Source organism: Lepisosteus platostomus, chromosome 9, assembly GCF_059453375.1.
Source record: "Lepisosteus platostomus isolate fLepPlt1 chromosome 9, fLepPlt1.hap1, whole genome shotgun sequence".
Classification (NCBI taxonomy): domain Eukaryota; kingdom Metazoa; phylum Chordata; class Actinopteri; order Semionotiformes; family Lepisosteidae; genus Lepisosteus; species Lepisosteus platostomus.
Genome location: NC_142619.1, coordinates 30,663,053 through 30,687,778, shown reverse-complemented (window position 1 = coordinate 30,687,778; position 24,726 = coordinate 30,663,053). Strand labels below are relative to the sequence as shown.

Sequence of the window (24,726 nt, the reverse complement as noted above, 5' to 3'; positions counted from 1 at the left end):
CTAATAATCTCAGCAGGTGGTGATACTGCACCTCTGCATAACACAGCTTACATAACACAGTTCTTCTACTAATAACCTAAAACAGATGCTTACTGTATGTACAAAACCAAAAGAGCACAGCATTTAACAGCACTCCAGTTTACAGCACAGTGTGTGGAAGCTTAATGTTCTCCACTGAAGGGAAACGGGCATGACTTGCTAGGAAATATTATTCTGTGTTCTGGAGAGTAAGTGAGTGCTTTGGACAGCTGATCTTGTTTTCAGAAGAAAGGGCTTCCAGGCACAACCAGAGAGCTGTCACACGAAAGCTGACAGCTACAAGTCCTCTGACTGACAGCAGTGAAGAGCAACTGAATTCAAAATGAAAGAGAAGAGAACAATCTCAGACTCTTTCACCAGTTTAGAGTATGTATATTTGATGTATATTTGTGGGATTAACCAGTCATATAAATTAATCTACAGTTTCCATTATAAGGACTTGTCTTTGGTTACATACACCCAGAGAAAATACATCACATTTCACTAGACCAACAGTTTTGTCTTTTTGCGCAATCTTATATTTTATGTTTAGGGTTTTGACATGTTATTTATTTCAACCAAGACTAAATGATTTATTGTGAAGTGTTCAGTACTTCTGGTTAATGCAAAAGAAAAACCAATATAGACATAGGTTATAGAAATAAATATCTTATAATGGTGCTGAAACAGAGACAATATACTGTAGTACATATATATATATAATTTTAGCCAGAAATAAGTCAGATGAGAAATGGGCACATAATGATTATGTGGCTCCAAATGTTACTGTGCTGAGAAGCATAAAAAACATCTCATTCCCAGAGATTTGGGGTTGAACAGCAGTTTTTTAAACCCCAGTCACAGGACGAATCTTCAGGAATAAAGGATTTTCAGGAAAGTGAACTGAAATTTTTCCAAAGTGTACTGAAAAACATGTCAGAAATTAAACAATCTGTGACTAAAGCCAGGAAGGGTGAGAGAGAAGCTATTTAAATGCAAATTGTGTAACAGAATTAATAAAATGCATCATAAGGGTCTTTCTGGTAAAACAAATAAGAAACGATAGAGATGACTTACAAACTTCAGCTGTCACTGTCTATGCACTCTTGTCATATCTCTTCTGTCTCTGTATTCTGTACAATACAGAGGGACACAGACATGATGCACATGTTTTAAAGACTATGACACAGTCCCAGTGCTACACCCCACATCTGATTTAGCTGCTACATAAGACTGTTTAAATAATCATTGCTTCTTAACTTCAAAGGTTTTAATCAATTCCTATAGAACATAATATATTACACATACAAAATCACATTTTACGGTCTATGCAAACACTTGTGTTTTTATAGTCTATTGATAGTTTTTTAAAACATAATACTGCTCTACAAGCAGAGAAAAAAAAACACAGAATGAAATCTTACAGTTATCAACAACCTAAAACAGAACACACTGCAATAAGACTTGATCTGAAAGAAGAAATCCCCTGAACCTAAATCAACAATGAAACAAGGATTCATGGAGTCCTGGATAATTCAAAACTGGATGCAGCTGACACTTCTTTACACAGAGCTTTTTTGGGGATCTGGAACAAACTTTCCAACACATTGCCGTGTTAGGAACAAATTTCCTATAAGTTCAATGGAAATTCTTGGATAGTTCAGCAATTGAGCAATTGAACAAATTAGACTGGAAAATTGCCCTATTCTCATTTGTAACCATGTTTACATTATACTGTTCTGAAACACACTTTAGTAAATAATCAAATATCTGATCTTGGGGGACAGACTGAATATAGCAATATCCTTAGAATGTAATATACATTTCAGTAATTGTAATGCGGTTGCACTTTGTTTTTGTAGAATGATATCTCCTGTAAAGAAAAATTACTTCAAACAACGAAAACACAGTTGTCTTCTGAAATATATTAAGCTACCTTCAAGAAACCAGGAATCACAAAAAAGTAAAAATACCGTGACTTACAGGAAGCATATGGACATATATTTATTCAGGTTTATGGCCATATGTTAAGCAATATTGCACACTATAGTCTGCATCATAATAACAGAAACGGCAATAAATTAGGAGCAAATCTTCACAGTGCTCACAACAGATTATACAAATAACAAATAGCCTAGATTTAGGAAGGTTCATTTCATGCTAAAAAAGAAAGCAGAAACACAACATTTCACCTTTTGGGCCTTCTTGAAGCAACAGAAAGTAGAAACAATGTTTCAAGCCTTCTGAAGAAGGCTCATCAGCTGAAACACTATTTTTCAGGGTGGAATTAACCTTTACTTGTTCCCCTCCTGCCAACACATGCTGACACAGCTCCCCATTAGAACATCTTCTAAATCGATTTAGCTTTAACATTCATTGCTAAAATGATTACGAGATGCAGTAACTTGTATCAAAGAATAAGCCAAACACAAGAGTCAAATTAAAGTTACATTTCTTAGTTTTTAATGAAAAACAAAATCCATGTAGGTTCAATTCAATACAAACTGAATGTGGGGACAAAGAAATGTCTTCGCCAACAGAGCACCATATGAGACGAAATGACCCAGTGTGCAGATATGTGGTAGTTACATACTGTATCTGAGGGATAATGTCATATTTTCATTTATTTACTAATCGATTACTCATTTAATTGCCATACAATTAAGGCTCAATAAAACTTATTTAATCCACAGCAAATTAAAGCTGCAAATTCCAACTCTAATATTTGATAGTCAAGTCACCAAAAGTTAACAGATTTGGAATTTGAATTTGCAGGCAGTGATTTGATTTGATCTGGCAGAGGCACTCTAGTTATACAGTAGGTTGTGGATTTCAATGTTAGCGAATTTCATTTCAATTTACTTAAACTAGTTTATACATTTACAGGTAAAAGCAACTCATTTAGACACAATCAGTGTTTCTGGTCTAAATGCCAGGAATGCTGTGCAATCACTCTGACGCCCTTCACATTACATCAGCTCTGATTACTCACAAATAATGCACTCAGGGCAGTGCGTTAATGCTTGCAGTAAACCATGAACCTCATCTGCTAACGACAGAAAGAACTTCCAAAACAAAGACTAAGAACGGTGCGATAATACCTGCGGAGTTGTCAAAACTCAGATTTGCGGCTTTGCCGACATTTAACGTCTTTTCCCCATGAGACTGTACAGGTGTAGCATTCAAGCTTTGTTTTTTTTAAAAATTGGCTATACGGCACATAATTTGTATTTCAACAAAAATCATATAATCCATGTAACACTGTCAGTGCAGGGACCTTTCAAAAGCCACCTCTAGGAAAATTTGTTAAATGAAATCCATTCATCCATCCATTTTCTACCTAATCGATCCAATACAGTCTCATGGGGGAGCCGGAGCCTATCCCAGCAAGCAACACGCACTGGGCCCTGGACGAGACGACTGGCCATCACACACCAGAGCCAATTTTCCCAGAACCCGATTAACCTACCATGTCTCTCAGCTGTGGGAGCAAACTGGAGAACTCAGAGGAAAGCCACACACACACACACGGGGAGAACACACAAGCTCCACAGAGACAGCAGCCCAGGAACTGAACTCAGGGCCCCTGCATAGCGGGGCAGCAATGCTATCTACTACGCCACTGTGGCATTCCTACACAATGAAATGGGAGAATCAACACATTTTGACAACTGCAATTGTGCAACAAAAGATTATTCAGGCGTATTATCTCTTTATTATTATTACACACAACATCAAATATAAGGGTGACAGCCAAGGTGCAGGTAACCAGCTTCATCTCAATAACTTGGCTTCAGTTGTCGGCCCAAGCGATTCGGCATGTCCAATAATAGTGTATTGTATCTGTCACTTCTGGTTTTCTCTACCGATGTCCTTTAGTTACAGCCATTTGAACTGTCCTGTTAACTCGCTTTGAAGTTCAGAAATGAAAGGTATTCTGTGCCTTCTTAAATGAAGAGCTGTGAAGCGATGAGGACTGCAATGCCGGGTGATATTTCAGCTCTTTAAAGCGCACAAAACTGCTTAAGCAATAATATTCACATGCGATGCAGTAGCTTAAAATGCAATTGGAAGCCGCCTGCATGATTAGTACAAACCTAAAGCTATGCCCTGCCTGCTCCGATTCAAGCACTTCACAAGCATTGCTAGTTACATACTAATCAAATGTAGCTAGAGGTTACAGTGACAAATAATTACATTAACATGCATCAAAATCTATAATCAGTCCCAGCCTATCAGCAAATGTACACCGGATGTTTAGAAATGGAAAGTAGCCTCACCCAATCTAATATTCATGAAGCAGTGATTGTGACAAATTTTGACATATTTTCCCCAACAGAAGCATTGTCACCCTACAGCCTAGTTGCTCTCAAGAGTACATGCCATCTGTGACTTGACATTTTTAATGACTCAAACACTGATCTTTTGTAAAGATGGTTTTATTAAACATGCAGCCACAGAAAATCATATACTACAGAAGTATACTGGACTGCATTCAACAGTTCATCAAAAGCAATGTACATTTATATTCAAACTCACTCTCAATATTGTCAAAAAGCTTTTAAAACCTTTTAGAAGCCACATACCACTTTCTGTAGTGGATTTCAGGAAGAAGTTGGGTGTGGTCTGTGCTGGGGTGAGGTGTCAGGGTGTCTGAAAGACCATGAAGAATACCAGATGATGTACCTGTCATTCTTCCGGTGTTTTCCAATTCAGAATTTTACTAGGAATTTAAGAAATTGGATAAATGTGTCTGAAACGTAACCATATTTAGTATATTGGATTAAAAAAGCAACAAGGGTTAGTGCAGAAAGATATTTATAGTACCACTTACACTTGTGATGCCAACCTTGGCATGCAGACAATAGTTTCATCATGACCCCCAAAATGATATTATAGTACCTCCCATCTCATGATACACCGCCCAGTTCCAACAGGGGTGGCATAGGAAGAAATATTCAAAGTGGTATGCACAGACTGCACAGAATGGGTATTTTCTAAACATTCCCAAGACAATCCACAGGAATCAAGTCTGTAATCAGTTCATGGCAACTAACTCACAGGCAAAAACTAGGCAAGATACTGTACAGTACACCCATAAGAGAGGATGACACTAAAAAGACTGCCAAACGTAGGCTGATCAATGCTCTCACTAGAAGTTCGGCTTCAAATTACATTTTGGTACCGTGTATAGCACAACACCCACAAGTATCAGAAATTGCATGAGATATTCCGCATTTATTTTCTGCAAAGTGAGATATTTTTAGATTCCAAATTAAATGGCTTCATCGTTCCAGAATCTTAGTGTCAAAAGGCTCAATTTTCAGTATTTTCAGTAGTGTTTACTATTTCCAAATAAGAGATTGACAATTTTGCAAAATGCAGGATTTTGTTTTAACAGAAACTGATTTTGGCCTTAAAAACATACACTTAAAATACATAACTGGGGAAAAGAGAAAACCATCTGGCATCTTTATAGTGCATAAGAAACAAAGATGACAATTCCAGAATAACTGATGAGCATTACAGTGAATGTACTGAATTCCGTACACTAGTTAATTGGGTTGAACACGTTGAAAATTCATATATTCATTCACTACAATTCTTTCTTGGTCATTTTAAAAATCACCAAGACTACTGTAGTTGTGTCAGATAATTAATAAGAAACTTCACATTGTCCATCCAGACTTAAAAACTGCTTTTAAGAAATCATTTTCTCCAGGTTTAACAATCAATTATTATTAAACTCAACCTGACAATGCAGCTCCAGACCAGTATTTGAGAGATGAATATTAGATGACGTGACACCAGCATTAAGCTCCCGGTCATCTTTTTTTTCCCCTAGATCAATAACACAAGCAAATCAGCTCCGGCGCCGACTGGAGGACGGACACAGCTCTTGGAACGTTCAGCCTTTCAGAAAAAAGACATCATGATACAAGCTAAATCAAAGAAACAAAGTTCCACCCTAGTAACCGGGGTGTATATTCTGTATATTCTGCTCCACTAAACAGAGCTCTCAGCCTCTAACAATTGAATAGACTCATCCAGCAGCCTACAGAAGTTTTAACCTAATGAGCCACCTGGGCACTCAGTTGCATTATGCTTGCTACTCTGTAGAACAAGACTCCTCCACAGGCTGTAATGATATCATCTTGCAGCCTAATCAGGTCAGATTTTAGAAGCTAACCCGAGGCTGGACCAGGGCAGTATTGGGCTAGCAGCGCTGGTGGACAAGTAGAGATACTCTTCCGTTTCAAAACAACCATCCATTTTCTAACCTTTTTATCCAGCACAGGGTCACAGGGGAGCTGGAGCCCATCCCAGCCATATAACCTACCACTGTGTCTTTGGACTACGGGAGGGAAAGAGAGCTCCAGTAGGAAACCCACTCAAACACGGGAATAAACAAACTAACTCCACACAGACAGCACCCCAGGCACTGAGCCCAGCAATACTAACTACTAGGCCACCATGCTGGTTGAAAACACTTGGTATAACTTCCACTTTCCTTACCACATTTTACAGGTGCGCTATTGAGAGTGTGCTCACGTGTGGTGTTACAGTGTGGTTCGGCAGCAGCTCGTTGTCTGACTAGAAGGCATTACAGGGGGTGATCGAGTCTACCCAGTCCATCATCGGAGTAGAGCTCCCTTCTATTTCAGACATCGTTCTCTTATGAAGGTTTGAAGTACCGCTAAGGATACCAGTCATCCTGGTTTCTTATTTTTCTCCCCTATTCCCACTGGTAAGAGGTATAGGAGCATAAAGGCACGAACGTCCAGATTTAGAGAGAGTTTATTCCCACAAGATGTCAGATTACTCAGTTTAACCCCTACCACTGCCTCACACTGATGGGGTTTTTCCCCGAGATGTATGTTATTTAACTTGTTGTTGCTGCCGCTGTTCTGTGTTTATGATTTTTATTATGCTTCCTTAATGTCTTTGTATTGGAGCATACATGCAAATAAGCATTTCATTGCATTTGTGCAAATAAACTGAACTGAACTGATGCTGCCTTCCGTTTGAACCAGAATTTCCAAACCAATAACCTACAGTGCCTTGCGAAAGTATTCGGCCCCTTTGAACTTTTCAACCTTTTGCCACATTTCAGGCTTCAAACATAAAGGTATAAATTTTTTATTTTATGTGAAGAATCACCAACAAGTGGGACACAATTGTGAAGTGGAACGAAATCTATTGGATTTTTGAAACTTTTTTAACTAATAAAAAAATGAAAAGTGGGGCGTGCAAAATTATTCGGCCCCTTTACTTTCAGTGCAGCAAACTCACTAAAGAAGTTCAGCGAGGATCTCTGAATGATCCAATGTTGTCCTAAATGACTGATGGTGATAAATAGAATCCACCTGTGTGTAATCAAGTCTCTGTATAAATGCACCTGCTCTGTGATAGTCTCAAGGTTCTGTTGAAAGCGCAGAGAGCATCATGAAAACCAAGGAACACACCAGGCAGGTCCGTAATACTGTTGTGGAGAAGTTTAAAGCCGGATTTGGATACAAAAAGATTTCCCAAGCTTCAAACATCCCAAGGAGCACTGTGCAAGCGATCATCTTGATATGGAAGGAGTATCAGACCACTGCAAATCTACCAAGACCTGGCCGTCCCTCTAAACTTTCAGCTCAGACAAGGAGAAGACTGATCAGAGATGCAGCCAAGAGGCCCATGATCACTCTGGATGAACTGCAGAGAACTACAGCTGAGGTGGGAGAGTCTGTCCATAGGACAACAATCAGTCTTACACTGCACAAATCTGGCCTTTATGGAAGAGTGGCAAGAAGAAAGCCATTTCTCAAAGATATCCATAAAAAGTCTCGTCTAAAGTTTGCCACAAGCCACCTGGGAGACACCCCAAACATGTGGAAGAAGGTGCTCTGGTCAGATGAAACCAAAATCGAACTTTTTGGCCACAATGCAAAACGATATGTTTGGCGTAAAAGCAACACAGCTCATCACCCTCAACACACCATCCCCACTGTCAAACATGGTGGTGGCAGCATCATGGTTTGGGCCTGCTTTTCTTCAGCAGGGACAGGGAAGATGGTTAAAATTGAGGGGAAGATGGATGCAGCCAAATACAGGACCATTCTGGATGAAAACCTGTTGGAGTCTGCAAAAGACCTGAAACTGGGACGGAGATTTATCTTCCAACAAGACAATGATCCCAAACGTACAGCAAAATCTACAAAGGAATGGTTCACAAATAAACGTATCCAGGTGTTTGAATGGCCAAGTCAAAGTCCAGACCTGAATCCAATCGAGAATCTGTGGAAAGAGCTGAAAACTGCTGTTCACAAACGCTCTCCATCCAACCTCACTGAGCTCGAGCTGTTTTGCAAGGAAGAATGGGCAAGAATTTCAGTCTCTCGATGTGCAAAACTGATAGAGACATACCCCAAGCGACTTGCAGCTGTAAACGCAGCAAAAGGTGGCTCTACAAAGTATTAACGCAAGGGGGCCGAATAATTTTGCACGCCCCACTTTTCATTTTTTTTATTAGTTAAAAAAGTTTCAAAATCCAATAGATTTCGTTCCACTTCACAATTGTGTCCCACTTGTTGGTGATTCTTCACATAAAATAAAAAATTTATATCTTTATGTTTGAAGCCTGAAATGTGGCAAAAGGTTGAAAAGTTCAAGGGGGCCGAATACTTTCGCAAGGCACTGTATGTGATACTACAGGATACCACTGATACCTAGAAGACACCGCTGTATGATGCGTCATGCTCCGTATGAGACATTAAACTGAGGTTCTGTCTACTTGGTCACTGAAGAACCCATGTCACGTTTAAAAAAATACACGTGTGGGCCCCTAGGTAAACTCAGGGCTCATACCATCTGAACTTTCTAACAATCCCCTGGATTTCAATATCGGTAAAGCAATACTTAACTTCCCCAGATCAGCTGTGTAGCAGGGCTTCTGGCTCATTATATCTGCTGTGCGTCACCCAGGTGGGTGCTGCAGTTCAGAGGCGAAGGATTCTTCCTGAAGCGCTGTAAGATTCTTTGGAATGAAAAGTACTACAAAGAATTTAAGGAATTATAATTGTTATTATTTTGTTATGAATGCAAACCAAATTTAAGGACAATCTTAGGTTTAAAAGACAGAAAACCATCTGTATAGCCAAACCTTTTTTCTCTGAAAAATCTCTGACTTGAATGACTACAGTAGGTATGCAAGTAAATAATAGGATAGGCACTGCAGATGTTTTGCAAACATCAACTCATTTGGATGCTGCATGAAACCAATACGTTTTCTCATCAGGATAATACAGAACTCATGAGAAGTTCATATTTTTCATTATTTTGTAATTTCTACTGTATTTGAATGTTTTGGGGGTGAGCAGTTATTGTTGTAAAGCTCTGATATGCTTGATAAATAGCCCAGTGTATGCTGTGACACTTCGTTCTCAGAGTGATTAATGTACTCGCATAACAATTTTAGTATTACAGTGCCTTCCACTTACTTTAATTGCATACCTAGAAATGACATACCTTGTTGAATGCATAGTAAAGCAGAGATTTAAAAATGAACATGGTAGGTTGTGCACGTTCCAGCTATTAAACCACTAAATTCTTGCAGGGTTACAGGCTCCATGAATTTAGATTTTGCAAAAAAAAATTGTCAGTTCACCAATCACTGGAGAATGAAATTAACAAATAAACACAAATAGCAATTATAATATCTAACTAAAAATACATATAAAAGTATAGTCCAAACCACTGGGTACAGTATAGGAAACCACATGTGAAATTACCACATAACATTGTCCAAACAATGTCCTTTAAGATCACACTTCCTGTCAGATGAGCAACTGTCTATTATGCACTTAAAGCAGGCTAGCTTTGATGTAAAAAAATAACTAATTTATTGCCCATGCCAGAACCTACAGCTCATGAATCTCAGAAATATCTCGGTTTCCTTTAGAACGTATAGTATCATCCACAAAGTTCTTCCACATTTAAAACTGATAATAAGGACTTGAACAGGAAATATTCTGCTCTCATTAACACAAAAGTGAAATACAGAGTGGTTTGTTTATATTCAGCATTATCCTGTATAAATATTCCCCACACAAATAGAATTAGAAAGACAGCATGTTTTCTCAATAGGTTGGACCTTAGATTTTGGGAATGCCAGAGGCAGACAGGAACAGTTAAAAATACAGTGCCCTCCAGATTTTTTCATACCTCCAGCAAAGGAGAAATAAAAATTATCACAAAACAGAAAGGGTCATGCTTTGGATACTGAATCTCACATCAAACAATATTTAAAAAAGTTATAATTTTACATGTATTGTAACTCTACTAGCATTACGCAGGGCAAAGTCATATTGTCAGAAATAACATTTATTCACACCTCTCAGTATCCAAATAATTAAGTCCAACAAAAATCAATCTACAATAATATTCACTCTATAAAGGCTTCTGTAGGTACAGGAACTCATATGGAAGACTGCAGTAGCAGCTTGTATCATCATGGTTAAAGTCAGAGAGCTCTCTCCAGAGACTGCACATAAATGCTCACCAATCTCCAAAAACAGGGTATGGCTATAAAAGAATCCGTAAGAAGCCGACTCCTTCAGTTCACTGCTAAAGAAGATTAGGAAATGATTAGGAATTTAGGCTACTGGTCCCAAGGTGGCCCAGGAAGAGAACTCAACTGTATCTTGCCTACAAGGGCTGTGAGAGAAGTAGTTCAGTATTCAACAGTACTGTAAATCCAAACGTGGAAACGTGGAAAGGTCAGATACAAACTTACCTTTAGGTACAGAGTGTTCTAAACTACGATTTGACATTGCCTCTATCAGTGTGCTGTTAAAGGGGTTGCATGAAAAAAACATCTAAGGTGAAACACAAATAGAGGCAACTTAAAATTCTCATTCTGGATATCAGTTTGAAACCATGTCTTACAGGCAGATTAAAAACTTTTTGGACATGCATATCTATGTTAATCTATATGTTTGGCACAAAAAGTATGAAGCTCATTTTAATATTTAAAAGGGAAATATGGTGGGGGGGGTCTATTATGCACTGGGGTTGCTTTGCATCCAAGGGTCCTGGAGCCTTTGTTAAAATGTGGGGAATGATGAACTCCAACATGTGCCAAAACACTCCAGCCAAACACGTGGTTCCCTCTGCCATGAAGCTCATGTTTGGCGATAATCAGACATTCCAGTGTAACAATGATCCAACATAAACATACATAATAATTGGTTGACTGCACACAAAATAAATGTTCTCGACTGGCTATCAAACTCCAGACCTTGAAAACCAATTTAACACAACCTGACACTTTACCAAAAGAAACTGAAGGGTCTGACAGACCCAAAGCAATTCTGCCCAGAGGAATGGTCAAAAAGTACTCCTCTGAACAGCCAGAACTTCATGGCACACTACAGGAAGCATCTTGTAAGTGTGTAATCCCTGCCAGAGGAGGATTTACAAAATATTAACTGCAGGGAATTGAATAAATGAACAAGTGACCCTCATGCTTTCTGGACCTTATTTATTTATAAAAGATTTGTCTTGACCTGTGCTATTTTATTAATCTTACAGCAAGACTGCATAGACTGCAAGACTGTAAGAATTTTATATCAGCAGGACACAATATCCAATCCATAACTCATTCTTTTTAATGATATTTTTTGTTTCATTGGTCATATGAATGGAGGTTTCTGGAGGAAACTATAACACATAAGCCTGAAAGGTGGCAACCATTTTACACACTTGTGACTTAAAGATTTTTACAAACAGTGCATTATTGAAAAGATCATCTTTCTGATACCTAATGTTTCCAAAGAAATTTGTTACAGCCATTCTAAGATAGCAGTAATAGCAGAAATAAAGATTCTCTACTGACAGAACATATACTGCTGTAACAAATGACTCTGCACCAACCTCTGTCAGAGGCAGCACTGCGAAAAAACCTGGATTTGTAATTAGAAGGTTGTGGGTTCAAATCCCAGGTAGGACACTGCTGTTACACCCTTAAGAAAGAGTATAACAACACTAAAATATACAGTTGTACATAAAAAGTCATTTTGGATAAAACATCAGCCAGATAAATCAATATCTAATTAAAACAGGCATTAATTTTTATATTAGTCTACCCAACAGTAATCTGGCTGGTTACACAGAAATACCATTTGACTGTGTAGGCTGCTGTTACTGTTCCTGTAAATAGTTTGGCAGCCTTAGAAAGTACTGTCTATCACATGGTCCTTTTTGGAAGTGCTCAGTCATTTTTCAAAAGTAAAATAGTTTGTTCACAAATATAAATGACATGTAAAATGGATATCCAGGAACTGGCTTCTGCCAGTACTAGAGGAAATTTGAACATAATACTAAAGACTGAAGGACAGAACGCAAAATCAATAAGCATGACGCATGTTCTCAAACTCACCCATCCTGTGGTTCTCAAATGTTCTATTCTTGAGTCATCAGGTGTAATTACTAACATTTGTGTCCTGTAATGTCAATACTTCTCTTGCTCCATTTCTTTTTACTTTCTCCTAGGGCTGGGTAACTGGCACACAAGATTCAGAGAGTGGGGATCTCTTCTTGTCGGTCACAGAGGCCTATGTTTTGTTTAAAATAATCTGAAGGCACAAAAAGAAACTATAAGAATTTAAAAGGATAATGGTCACACTTCAGAAAGTGCTCATATAGATCACGGAGATCAAAGCAGAATTGTAAAGTTTCATTATTGTGTTTGAAGTTTTGCTTTTCTTTTTTTCTTGACCAAAATAACTAAAACTGGAACAAGCTTAGCTCAACTTTCTGAAAACAATTCACTAGCATAAAAGACCTTGAGACTACCAACCACTTCAAAAAACCTCAGAAATAAATTAGCGCTTTGTTCTGAAACTGAATTTGGAAGGGCACACGCGTCTCTCTTAGGATTTTTTGTGGAAGATGTAATGTATAGTTGAGAATACTGGTGATTCAATGGAAAGTATGACGACTGCTCCCCAGCTGTACAAAACCACGCTTCCCAGTGGGCACAGTCAGCATTGTTCAAGTCCTGCTTCGTGACAGATAATGTACAGTAATGCATGAATGCACGGGAACATAAAATCGTTCAAACTGTACTTCAGGAGTGTACAATGTTCAGAAGCAAAACAGAATAAACAATAAAAATGGAGACCTGAGTAACCACATTCCTATGGGCATGCAAACATTATTAAAAATAATCTGCTTTGTAAATTTGTCAAATCAAATATCAGGTCCATTTTATTTTGTGCAGCTTTGCCCGTATCCCTTTCCTAATTAGCAAAGATGGTCACGTCCTGTACACACACATACAGTTCCGTTTCCTTACTTGGCTGACCTGCATTAAAAGAGATGGCTGTTGTCTAAAATGATCACAATTAAATTATCATTGTCTCCCAATTAAAATAACACGCCAGATGAGAAGGTGCATATTGTTTTCTTCCACAGAACTAAATATACAGTATAGCATTTTAGCTTTGAAAGGTTACACTGCCTAGACTAACAGTTAAAGTGGACTAGCTCTTCAGAAAGAAGGTCAAAATGTACTTTATCTTCATTAATGCCAGAAAAAAAAACAGCACTTCTAATTTCAAATGTGTAATTCTCAAGGAGACAGCGACAGAGTACTGCTCATCCCTTCCTGTGAAAGGAATAATTAGAAAGTCGACAACACCCATTGAACGGGTTACTTGTTTTGTGGTTTTTGCATTGAGCGGAGAATTCAAACATCGAGGACTAGCTATAGAAAACAGTGGCCCCACTTCAGTCTTCTTATCCAAAGCTTCAACAGTAGGACGCACAAGGAAAAGTGCTACTTTTGACATTACCTCTACCCGCATGTTCCACAGTCCTCAATGTATAAAAATATGTTTCTGCTAAGTGCTACAGCCTCTTCTCAGTGCTCCATCTGTGAGTATACTGACCCAGCCTCTGTGCATTGCCTAGTTCTTTAATTCTTACCCCCAGCACTGCTGAAACACTTACTGAAGTCTGGGGGGTTTCAGTTAAGCTCTTACCTTGTTTACCTATATTTTAAGGTCCACACCTACTTCCATAATAATATAGTAGAGTCCCCAGACACTGTTAATCAATACAACAATCTATTAATAAAACACTAATATATTTCCTTTATAAATTACAAAATGAAGTGCTTGAGTTATACAAGAGTTTTGTAGGTGCAGGTCTTTGAAAAGTAAAGATTAATGAAGTGCTGCAACCAATTCAGTCTTATTGCCTTCCTATAGCCTACCTCCTAAATTACAGCACAACGGATCAATAAGGCAGGTGCATTTACAGGCCACATCTACACACACTGCACTGTTCTGCAAAATCGCATGCCCTACTCATACCCAAGACAACTTGGAATCTTTATTAAGGTTTTAACAGCAGTGCTCCACAAATCAATGCAAATATCCACCCTTCTTAAATTTCAGGAAACTTGTCTTTGTGCTAGCTTCAAGTTTTCAAATATCACTGCACTCTTATCATGCATGGCATTTTAAAATCCTTTATACCTTCAGACAGTATAGCATACAGTATAAAGATATACCTAATTAGTTCTTTAAAAGCAGCGGCGTAGTAACTAAATCTACACTATGAAATATCCTTCTATAAAATACAATGTTGATCATCGTATATTCTGTGCCCAGTTTATATGAGCTTTCCAACACCAGAAACACCTTCATTCACAACTTTGAATCCACATTTCTTTTAAGGAATCACTTAACTACTGATATTAACTACAGCTGCAGGTAATATCATTTACCAAGAACAGACAATCAATAAAGAAGACCATCAATTAGGGTGTGAGTAAATATTAGCTTGGTGTCTGCACTGTACGGTAAATGTTCTCATGATAGCTCTGAAATAGTCTATTAATTATATTTCCAGTTTGGAATGTCGGAACAGAGACAACGGTTTCTGTTTGCCAGAATACTTCTTCTGAGTTTGAAGACACCCACCATTTATCCTGCACTGAACAGCCAATAACAGTGCAAAACATGCTGCCTAATCGGGCCCAGAGTAATACGTCTTAACTGCATTGCAGATCCTAAACAAAATCATCTTAATTGAAATATTCCCCATTTAATCATGTACTATAAACATAAATGACTTCATCTGTATTAACTGGATGAGTTATTCCTGTCCTGTGAACTGTGTTTGAATAACAGTAAAATCTACTTAACTGTAATTCACTAAACTGATAATTAGACTCCATAAAATACATTTCTTGTGGTGCCTCATTACAACATAGGTTAATATGTTTATTGATTTCTAAGAGAAATATTGATTTTGTAATGTAGGATCTACAAAATATGAATTGCCATTACCAAAAGAGACCTTGAGATTAAATTCCTGAACATTACTTGTGAAGTTTTAGCATTAACAATTTTGGAACATTTTAAAGACAGCACAAGCTGACTGAGCTGTAAGTGCAATATACTGGCAACTAAATCATTCTCTTGCTTTAGCAAGGAAACCAGAGAAACTTGCACAGCAAAGTTTAAGTGACAATTTCGGGTCTGATGCACGGAGACAGTGAAAGTACAAATCAACATCAATTTGTGTCCATTAAGAAAATAAAAATGATTCTGGAAAGAATCATATTGAGTGTACGCAGGCTGTTTCACAGAGAGGGAGTAAAAATGCCAGTGATTTTGAATAGAAATGGTGAGGCTTATGAAAAAGATACAGCAGTGAAAAACACTTTTTATCAGGTGTGCTAATAATATCTCAAGAGTGCCTGTGCGTGCAGTGCTCTCTAGTCGATTTATGATCAGGATGTATGAAAACAGGAAATTGAAAATTGGGGAACACAAAAACAGCAAATATTTTAAATGCATAGAAAAATGTACAGCTTAAGACATAATGACCCCCAGCATTTGAGAATTTGAAGAACATAAGCACATCCAAAATACACTACCATCTTGATTTGAATGCATATTTTGAAAGTTTATATGTGCCATAGTTTACCCTACTAAAAACAGCAATAAATATAAATACACATATGATCAATATCTATGCTACAAAGGTTAAATAAACCTATAAGCCTAGTATAGAAATAAACTGAGGAGACCACCAATTTTAGATTTTAGTTTGTATATAAACTGTATATTACAGACCTAATAATATTGACCTTACAGTTCATATTAGGTATATTCTTAACATATATTTATATGTACTTATACTGCCATCACTAGTAATGTTAAAAATGAAAATACAATTCAGTCAGAACTTTTATCATGTTAATAAACACACCACAGGGCAGCACAGTGGCGCAGTGGTTAGTATGGGGCACTGGGTTCAATTCCAGACCTGGGATGCTGTCTGTGTGGGTCTATAAGTTCTCCCCGTGTTCGTGTGGGTTTTCTCCGGATTCTCCGGTTTCTTCCCACAGTTCAAACACATTGGAAATAGGAAATTGGCCCTACCGTGAGTGTACAGTATGTGTGTTTGTGTCTGTGTGCGCCCTGTGACGGACAACGTTCCGTCCCAGGTGTATCTGACTTTGCACCTGTTGCTTGCCAGGACAGGCTCATGTGCCCTGTGACCATAAATTGGTTAGAAAATGGATGGATGGATAAACAAGATATTGCATATATGGATCACGGTCAGCAGCCAGTATCTCTTAGATCAAGCTGGTACCTGTGAACAGGGATAGGTTTATTCCCTGCTGAAAGGAAAAGAGACGTAATATTTTGAAGGTGGAGCCTTCTTCAGGTGAAGAAGGTTTCACACATGAAGAGGGCTCTGCAGCCGAAACATTGTGGGTCTTTTCTTTTCCTTTCAGCGTGGGAATAAACCTTTACCAGCTTCTCTCAGCTGTAAGATCAACAGTGACTGCTGGGATCTGCAGGGCAGCTGCAGTGAAGACTGCAATGATGTCAGTGAGACATGCACTGTTCCTCCAGCTGGAGCTGGCCCATCTGTAAGTGACTGGAGAACAGGCTGCATGTCCAGGGTGAGTGGGTCAGAGGAGCCTTTTCGAGACCACCAGGTCCTCATTCTCCCCATGCAGGACATGAGCTGCAGCCAAAGGCCATAGCCTTAATTCAATTCCATATAATAATAATAATATCATCACTTTATTAACCCTTTACAATTTCTTGCATTAAGAATTTGTCTTTTCGCATACCCCAGCTTGCTCTCAATGAGACACACAGGCACACAGATAGTTAGAGAGCCTGGGGTCAGAGTGCAGGGTCAGCCATTGTACAGCGCCCCTAGAGCAGCTGGGGTTAAGGGCCTTGCTCAGGGGCCCAATGGAGTAGGATTCCTCTGCCGGCTGCGGGATTTGAACTGGCAACCTTCCAGCCACAGGCGCAGATCCTTAACCACCATACAATTCCCAAGGAGAAAGCAAATAAAAGCAAATTGTCTGGCTTTTGGTTTCTGGTTTAGGCTTTAGATTACCCCCCAAGAAGTAAAAAAATTATAAGGCTTTTCCAGCCTGCTGTGACATTTTTCAAGAATACCCAGCATGGAGTATGAGTGGATGCAATAGAGATGGGCCTTGGCGTTTCCGTCTGAGTAAGGCGAACCACCTTCTGAACCACCGTGCAAACAAAAGAGTGATTCATCAATACAACGACTGAACAGTGGTCTCTCCTGAAATCGAAATGCCAACCACACTGGTCAACGGCTTCCACAGCAAGGGCATTACCTCCCGGGCAAGAGGTCCAGCCCGCCCCTGATTAAACTGCACCGAGATTAACTGGGTCCCTTTCCTAAACAGAAACCTTTACAACAACGGAGGCCATAAGAAGCATTTTGAAAGTGTAAGCAAAACAGCCTTTGTAACATTTTGTCCGTGTTCATAGAGTTAGCTAACTGCATGGAACTGCTTACTTACTTATCATCCAGGTGGAGCTGCACATTGGTGGTGGTGGAGGGGAGTCCCCATTACCTGTAAAGCGCTTTGAGTGGAGTGTCCAGAAAAGCGCTATATAAGTGTAAGCAATTATTATTATTATTATTATTATTATTATTATTATTATTATTATTACTTCTGGCACTTTGTATTTCACAGGATCCACTGTACATGACTTGGAGAAGCAATTCACGCAAAAAAAACTGGCAAGATCTCAGTTGTAATTATTGGCTGTGTTTCTTTATACCAGGAGGGATAAATCGGATGCATTATTATCAAAGTAATTAGTTCAAACACAGATTCGTGCTCGTCTTCTGTTTTGTTTTGCATAAGTTACTAACATCTTCGTGTGTTGTATTAGTATGATCCTAGGCTTCAGTCCTCAAAGGGCCTCTGTTTTTTTATTCCACCTGAGTTCTTTAATTAGTGAAATGAACTAATCATCCAATTACTTAACTCTGACTACCTACTGCTTTTCTTAATTTTCGTATTATTTATGCTTTCTTCATCGCTCATTTCAACCACACTGTGGATATGCTCCTTCAAAGTCTGAGCCTTTGTCTTCGAAGAAACACAACTGAACCTCAGCCTTTAGCAAGCAAATATTTATATCAACAGATTTATTATTCGTTTGAAATACTTTCCTTTAGCTTAAAACATGTTGTCTTTCTATCAACAAATGCAATGAAAGTGCAGTGTTTTCTATGGCAGATTGAAAAGCAAGTGTATGTTAGGCTGAAAAATATGTCTGCTACATAAATTAAAACGTAAACCAATAAAATGGATGTAAAAAATGTGCGGAGCTCATTTCTGTGCAAACACAGCTCTGTGGGCCGAAACAAACACACACAAGGAAGACACATAGCTGAGAGGACGGTTGTAAAGTAGCGTTCAATATCCAAGACTTCCCTTAATGAGATCAAGAGTATCATGGAATGTGGATGTATTGAAATACTCATGCTTTGAAGATAAAGGATTCCCCTTACAATACAATTATTATAGATCAAGGACAATTGTTTTTTAAAAAGTCCTCTGTCTCCCACTGACAGCAAAACATATAGGTTCATCAAATGTTAAACACAACTGCAAAAAATAAATGGAGATCATTCCAAGCATTGATTGACCTAATGCTCAGTAAGCTGAAAATCTTGTATTTGCAACTATAGCATTTAAACTCGCACTGGGTCTGTAGCACCCTAGCACAAATTCCTTTATCAAAGATGCTCTGTCTTCTAGACGTCTTGGAGTATGAAACCAGAAAGAAACCAATATATCCTGGGCTCCATAGCCTGCAAACCAGCCCTGGTCAAGCACAATATCCTATTCTAATATTTATTTAGATTATATTATTATTGTGTTAAATTTCCTGTTGTCACTGGTTATTCATTTCAAAGTTGAATACCTATAATTAGCAAGACTCAATACAGTGATTCACACTGATCAAGAATTTTCTTTTTCTAAGGAAACATTTGGAACTAAGGACAAGATATACAGTGTCTAATCACCACTAGGATTTATCGCATAATGTGTCTTGTATCAAAGAAGGCCACACAATGTTAATTTGTTTTTATACTCTGTTACATTTACCTATTTTGTGCCTTAAGCTCTTGCTTCACCAGGCTGACAGTCCCGAACATCAAATGCATCTTCATAAAGTTTTAGCGTAGCGTTTTATAGAAGTGACTTATAATTTTCATAAAAAAGTAAGACTGTTTTCCAAAAATGACATGAAATCGGAACGACCTCTTCTGATAACTTGAAAGAAAACCCTAGAAATGTTCATTCAGGTGGACAAAAAGCAAAAGTGCACAGAATTTGTTCGCAAGGATGAACGCCCTGAAAATATAAGAGCTCCTGAAAAAAATCGTACCGCTGTTTCCGTTTATATTTTTCATTCTTTGGAAAACCGTGAAGTCTTTGCGATCGAGTTTCGCTGAAACCTAACAATTTTGTGACTGAACATTTCAAGCAGAAATGACTAACAGCAAAAAGGCATTTGGTACTTAGTATTTTGACTGTGTATACTGTACATATACGTTTAAGGTACTGTACGACTCCAGCCGCCTGCTTGTCTGTGATGAAGTTTGACGAGTTTCAAAATTGCGTAAAGCTGACAGCTTACCTTAAGATTAGTTTCTGGGACAAGGGATGAAAGGGCCGCAGCCCTGTCACTGTATGCCCTCCGCTGACTGAATGATGTAGCACTTGTATTTTCAATCATCCAGGAAAGTAATAACGCATTCGGCGGCGTCAGGACCCGACCAGCTTGAACAGCTCCCACGTCCAGATGCCGCCTGTCACGCGCAGGGACGCTCGGGGATGTACTTGGTGGACAGTGCTCCGTCTTCCACCTGCTGCTTGAAATACATGAAGTATATTTTCCTCTCTCGACGATGACCAGCCGACAGTTTCTCAGTTGCCGTGCCCTAGGAATTTGAGAGGATAACTGCCTCTCTCTGTTCTACGGCTTCCGAGTCACTGGCAGAGCAGGGGTTGAAATACAAACCCCAGCTTCCTGTAATCAATAGCTTGCCACCTTCTTGAGTGCCGGTCTTAAGAGTAACTTAACGGTCCTTATTAAATCTCCTCTTTTCCATTGCCATGCTTCCATAAGGTATTCTCTGCGATTTCATTATCGGGCTTCTCCCCCAGTCTTCTTTGGCACAGTTACGTGAGGAATTAATTGCATGCAAATCTGAGACATGTGAAAATCGGCTTATTCTGAGCTGAACCTTTTGCGGAAAGGTTGTTACTTCAGAAAAGGTTTCCGACTTAAGAAGTCAGTCCCTCCCGGTGTTTTGTGATGTCTTGCTCCAGGTGGGACAATTGGCATTTTTTATTTGTCGGCTGCCCCCCGAGCACGCCAGGACAAAAAATTGTACAACAGTAACTATATAGTCCTGCGTCAGGTGAGGTCCGACTCACAAATAGAAACCAACTAGGCAATACCGGGCAACAACAGACGCCTAATCTTCCGTTAGGTCTACTCACGGTTTGTCGAGATCTTGTGGCGTTTTGTTCATTAAAGTAGCACCCATGCTTCTTAGCTACTTGGTGGGAAGTCCTTTATCGTTTCAGTCCCGTTTTAGGCGACGATCGTAATGATCCCCACACGAGGGCTTCGGCGATAACACTTCTCGTAGATGTGCTGTTAGTTTTTAGTCCCAGCTTTCTGCAGACAAAAGGCGGTCAGTTCATTTAATTCACACGCAACGGCCCTGCGTTTACGGAGAAAAAGGACAGTTATGGTCCAGATCTGTGAAGGGAAACCGCACTTGGATCTTTTCCTTATATCTCGCTTGTCCGTTTTTTATAGCACTGGGTCTTTCTGTTGTTATAACCGGATGGCTAAAAACAGAAAAGTAACAAGTAAGAAGACATCCGGAACTCAAGAATCCGGTGAGGAGGCCTTCTAATAACGATTCACAATCCTTTTTTCAGTTTCTTTTTTTTTTCCAGAACCACTCAGTACCTCCCACAATCAGCGACGTTTCACCGACAAGCCGTTAGCCTCAGCAGCAGGACTGTGTACCACTTTCTGGGGGGGGGCTTGTATGCAGACGTTATCCCTTCTTCCCAGCCTCCCTCACTCCTGACATGCAGGAAACGTCCAATCGCAGACTCCCCTCCGTTCTCTTGCAAACCGTGTTGACAGTAAAACACGGCAGTGTGGAGGAAACGGATTGGAGCCGGGAATGACAACCGTATACCGGCGCAAAGGATATTGACGTACTAATTCTCAATACCTTGCTCTGGCTCCAGTACAAGCGATTCTATTTTATAAACTACAGCACGTTTCCCCTTTACGAATTTCCCGAGTTCCCTTTCTCTGTTAACAAGGACTGTGCACATTTGAGAACGAAAACCTCTTCATTTGTGTGTGTTATTTCAGCCTTGTCCGTTATTAGCAGCACACAACAAACATCTGAAAGGGCATTCCTGCTGAACAGACTCAATCCATACACCATCATAGAAGTGAAGAGATTTTTTCACGATTTTTAAGGTGCACTCAAACAATTTAAAGTTACTTTAAAGGCCATTGCAATTTAATCTTAATATGGATTTAGATACATTTGGTTATGTATAAACAAGTGCATCGTCTGTAGTTAAAGTGAAAAGTTTGTAAACAACTTCCCCGCAGTTTACAGTAGCTACCCTACTGGAAAAAAAGTTTCTGAAATGCATCTATGTATCTTAATGCCGTTAGTAAAGCTTAATGATTCCTGATAACTTTTTTTTAACGAGGGGCACATTGCAATCCTATCATTTATACATATACATAAATTGTATACATTATATATTTAGTTTTCTTTTCATCTAATACGAAAAGCAGTTCGATCCGGTCTGCGGTTCTGCTAGTGACAAAAGCACCCCCGCCGAGTCGTAATCGCGAACACCCGTGTAAAAGGGTGTTGTGAAGTACTAGCAAACCGCGGCTCAGAATTAAGGTTCAGTACATGTTTTAGTGCAAACGGCCTTTCTACAACTAGAATCGCAAACGTACCAATAGAAACGGAATATTAACACAACGGTACTAATCTAACATGATTCACCAAAACCCAGGGCTCCGTTGTTAAACTAACAGCTTGGTTCAATAAGTGCTGTAACCACCTGCTCATACTGAGGCCTACAGGGGCAGCACGTTCCAAGAGTTTACTGTGTTGTCAGGACCTTGACTATTGTCTTGAGGTCACATCCATTCTGACAGCTCTGTATACAGCACAGGTTTTTGGGAGGCTTACCAGACCTTCAGTTAGGAATTCAGCTGGTGACAGAACAGCGTGTTGGATTTTTCAGTCATTTAAGTCTATCTTAGAGGATAAAGTGTCTCCTTATGTGATTTGCCAGTTAAATGATTAACAGTCTTACAGACCTTATAACTAGATTTAGTGAAGTTCCTTTTCTATCCACTACCACCTATCTATTATCTGCAGTCCTTATCTGAGCTGGTGCTTATGTAGTCCTACCATGTCTGCTTTATATTTGGCAGCCTTCAATACCTCCTCACACAATGAAGAATGTCTGTTTTCAGTGTTAATTGTCTATCATCACAGGAGATGTTGCCACCTTATCTATAAACTCTGTGCAGACATTACAATTTGCCTCCTGAAAGTTCCTAAGTCAGTGTCCCTCTTTCAGGTTCAAAGGTCAGCATGCACATAAAAGTCACCCTTGGAGTGTCCAGAAAAGCGCTACATAAGTTTAAGCATTTATTATTATTATTATTATTATTATTATTATTATTATTATTATTATTATTATTATTATTATTATTATTATTATCACGGAACCTCTGTTAATGTGTATCTCTCCTTTCATAAACTACATTAATGTGAAGATGCACTTTCAGGAACATTTCCATTTAAAATGTGCTGATCTGCTTTTGCATAGTCTTTTCAATTAAACTTGTTGTAAAAATATCCAGATAGCACTAGGTGAAAAAGGGTCACCTACTGTACATCTAATCAGCATATGCAGAGAAAATGCCAAAGGGAAATTTTTACTATACACTCAAGTTTTGTGCTTTTTTTATTTTGCAAAAGTTCTCTCTGCCTACTTACTAAGTAGGTTGAGAGTGTTCTTTACTTAGCACTGCTTTTAAAGCCATTTACAATGATAAGTGAAATAACAATGATGCATGATAAGTGATAAATACAATGATAAGTGATTTATACATCAGAACAGAGAGGAAGAGTAAAAAAGGGCTAGTGAATAGAAATAAAAAAACAACTTAGTTTCAACAGAGCCACTATATATATGGTAGCAGAAATGTAAAATCAGGATTTGCAACTGAACAGAGGCTCCAAGCAGGCTCATTAAAGAGCCTCAGGAGCAGCTGGTAATAGATTTCCTAAGAATTAAGACACATGCACTGTTATGTGTCTTAAACTGCTTATTAAATATGATTTTAATTGCAACATACTGCAGCAAAACATTGCTTTAAATTGCTACATTCTAATATGTTCTGTTATGAAGTATTGTCATTATTAAAGAAATAATAATGCCCACAGCATGGGAAATTCTCTTACTAGTACATTCAAAATGTTAATAAAATCTACCCCCATTTTAATAAAAATATACCCCAGTATATTATTCTATTATATTCCATTATTTTACATATTTGTAACCGGTACCATTTCAAAATCCAAACTGGCTGACAAGGAAAACTTCATTACTTGATCTGTTCTTCACTTTTCTTGTGAAGACTTTAAAGGGTTTAAAGAAAGACTTCTGTACCCTTGTCATCTTAAATGCCTGTGTACTCTCAATTTTAAAAAGTTGAACAATGCTAAATCATGCAAGGCCACTCTGGAATGTTTCCAGGTTTATTTAAATATCCCTAACTGAGTTTCATTATAAATGGTATAATTTGCATTTGTCAGGATAATTTATCCTCATAAAATATAATAGCTTGTGAATCCACATACTTTACAGAAGAGGGAGGAAGAACTTTAAAGGAAAAAATGGGGTGACTTATTGGAGCATTAAGGCACAATGGATGGTGGATTAACACTTTAGGGGTGAGACTATGGCATGTCACTACACCAGGAAAATAGTCCTGAAAATAGTTATATAGTTTATTAAAACAAGCATGTTTGTGTTCTTTTTTGTCATGGTCAGTCTGCACACATACTGTTTATAGCCCCTAAAGAAAGGCTACACATCCTTTCCAAAGTAGCACGGTTTGAGACCTAACACATTTTTCTAGGTTTTCATTTGTATTTACTTTTCAGAATGACTGAGTAGTTGTTGTTTTTTTTTTATTTTAATTTGGAGGTTGTGTGCTACAATGTGTAAATAAAGGTCAAATAAAATCTGATTCA

The 24,726-nt window shown here is 38.6% G+C and overlaps 1 protein-coding gene across 1 annotated transcript in view; it reads right to left on the bottom strand.

The window, feature by feature from the left end:
* The window catches only part of large1 (LARGE xylosyl- and glucuronyltransferase 1), a 96,772-nt gene extending 75,263 nt beyond the window's left edge, over window positions 1–21,509 (bottom strand). Inside the window, exon 1 of the mRNA XM_088644691.1 lies at window positions 20,025–21,509. The gene's annotated coding sequence lies outside the window, so the exon portion shown is untranslated. The remainder of the gene's footprint in view (window positions 1–20,024) is intronic.
* Between the last annotated feature and the right edge of the window lie 3,217 nt (window positions 21,510–24,726).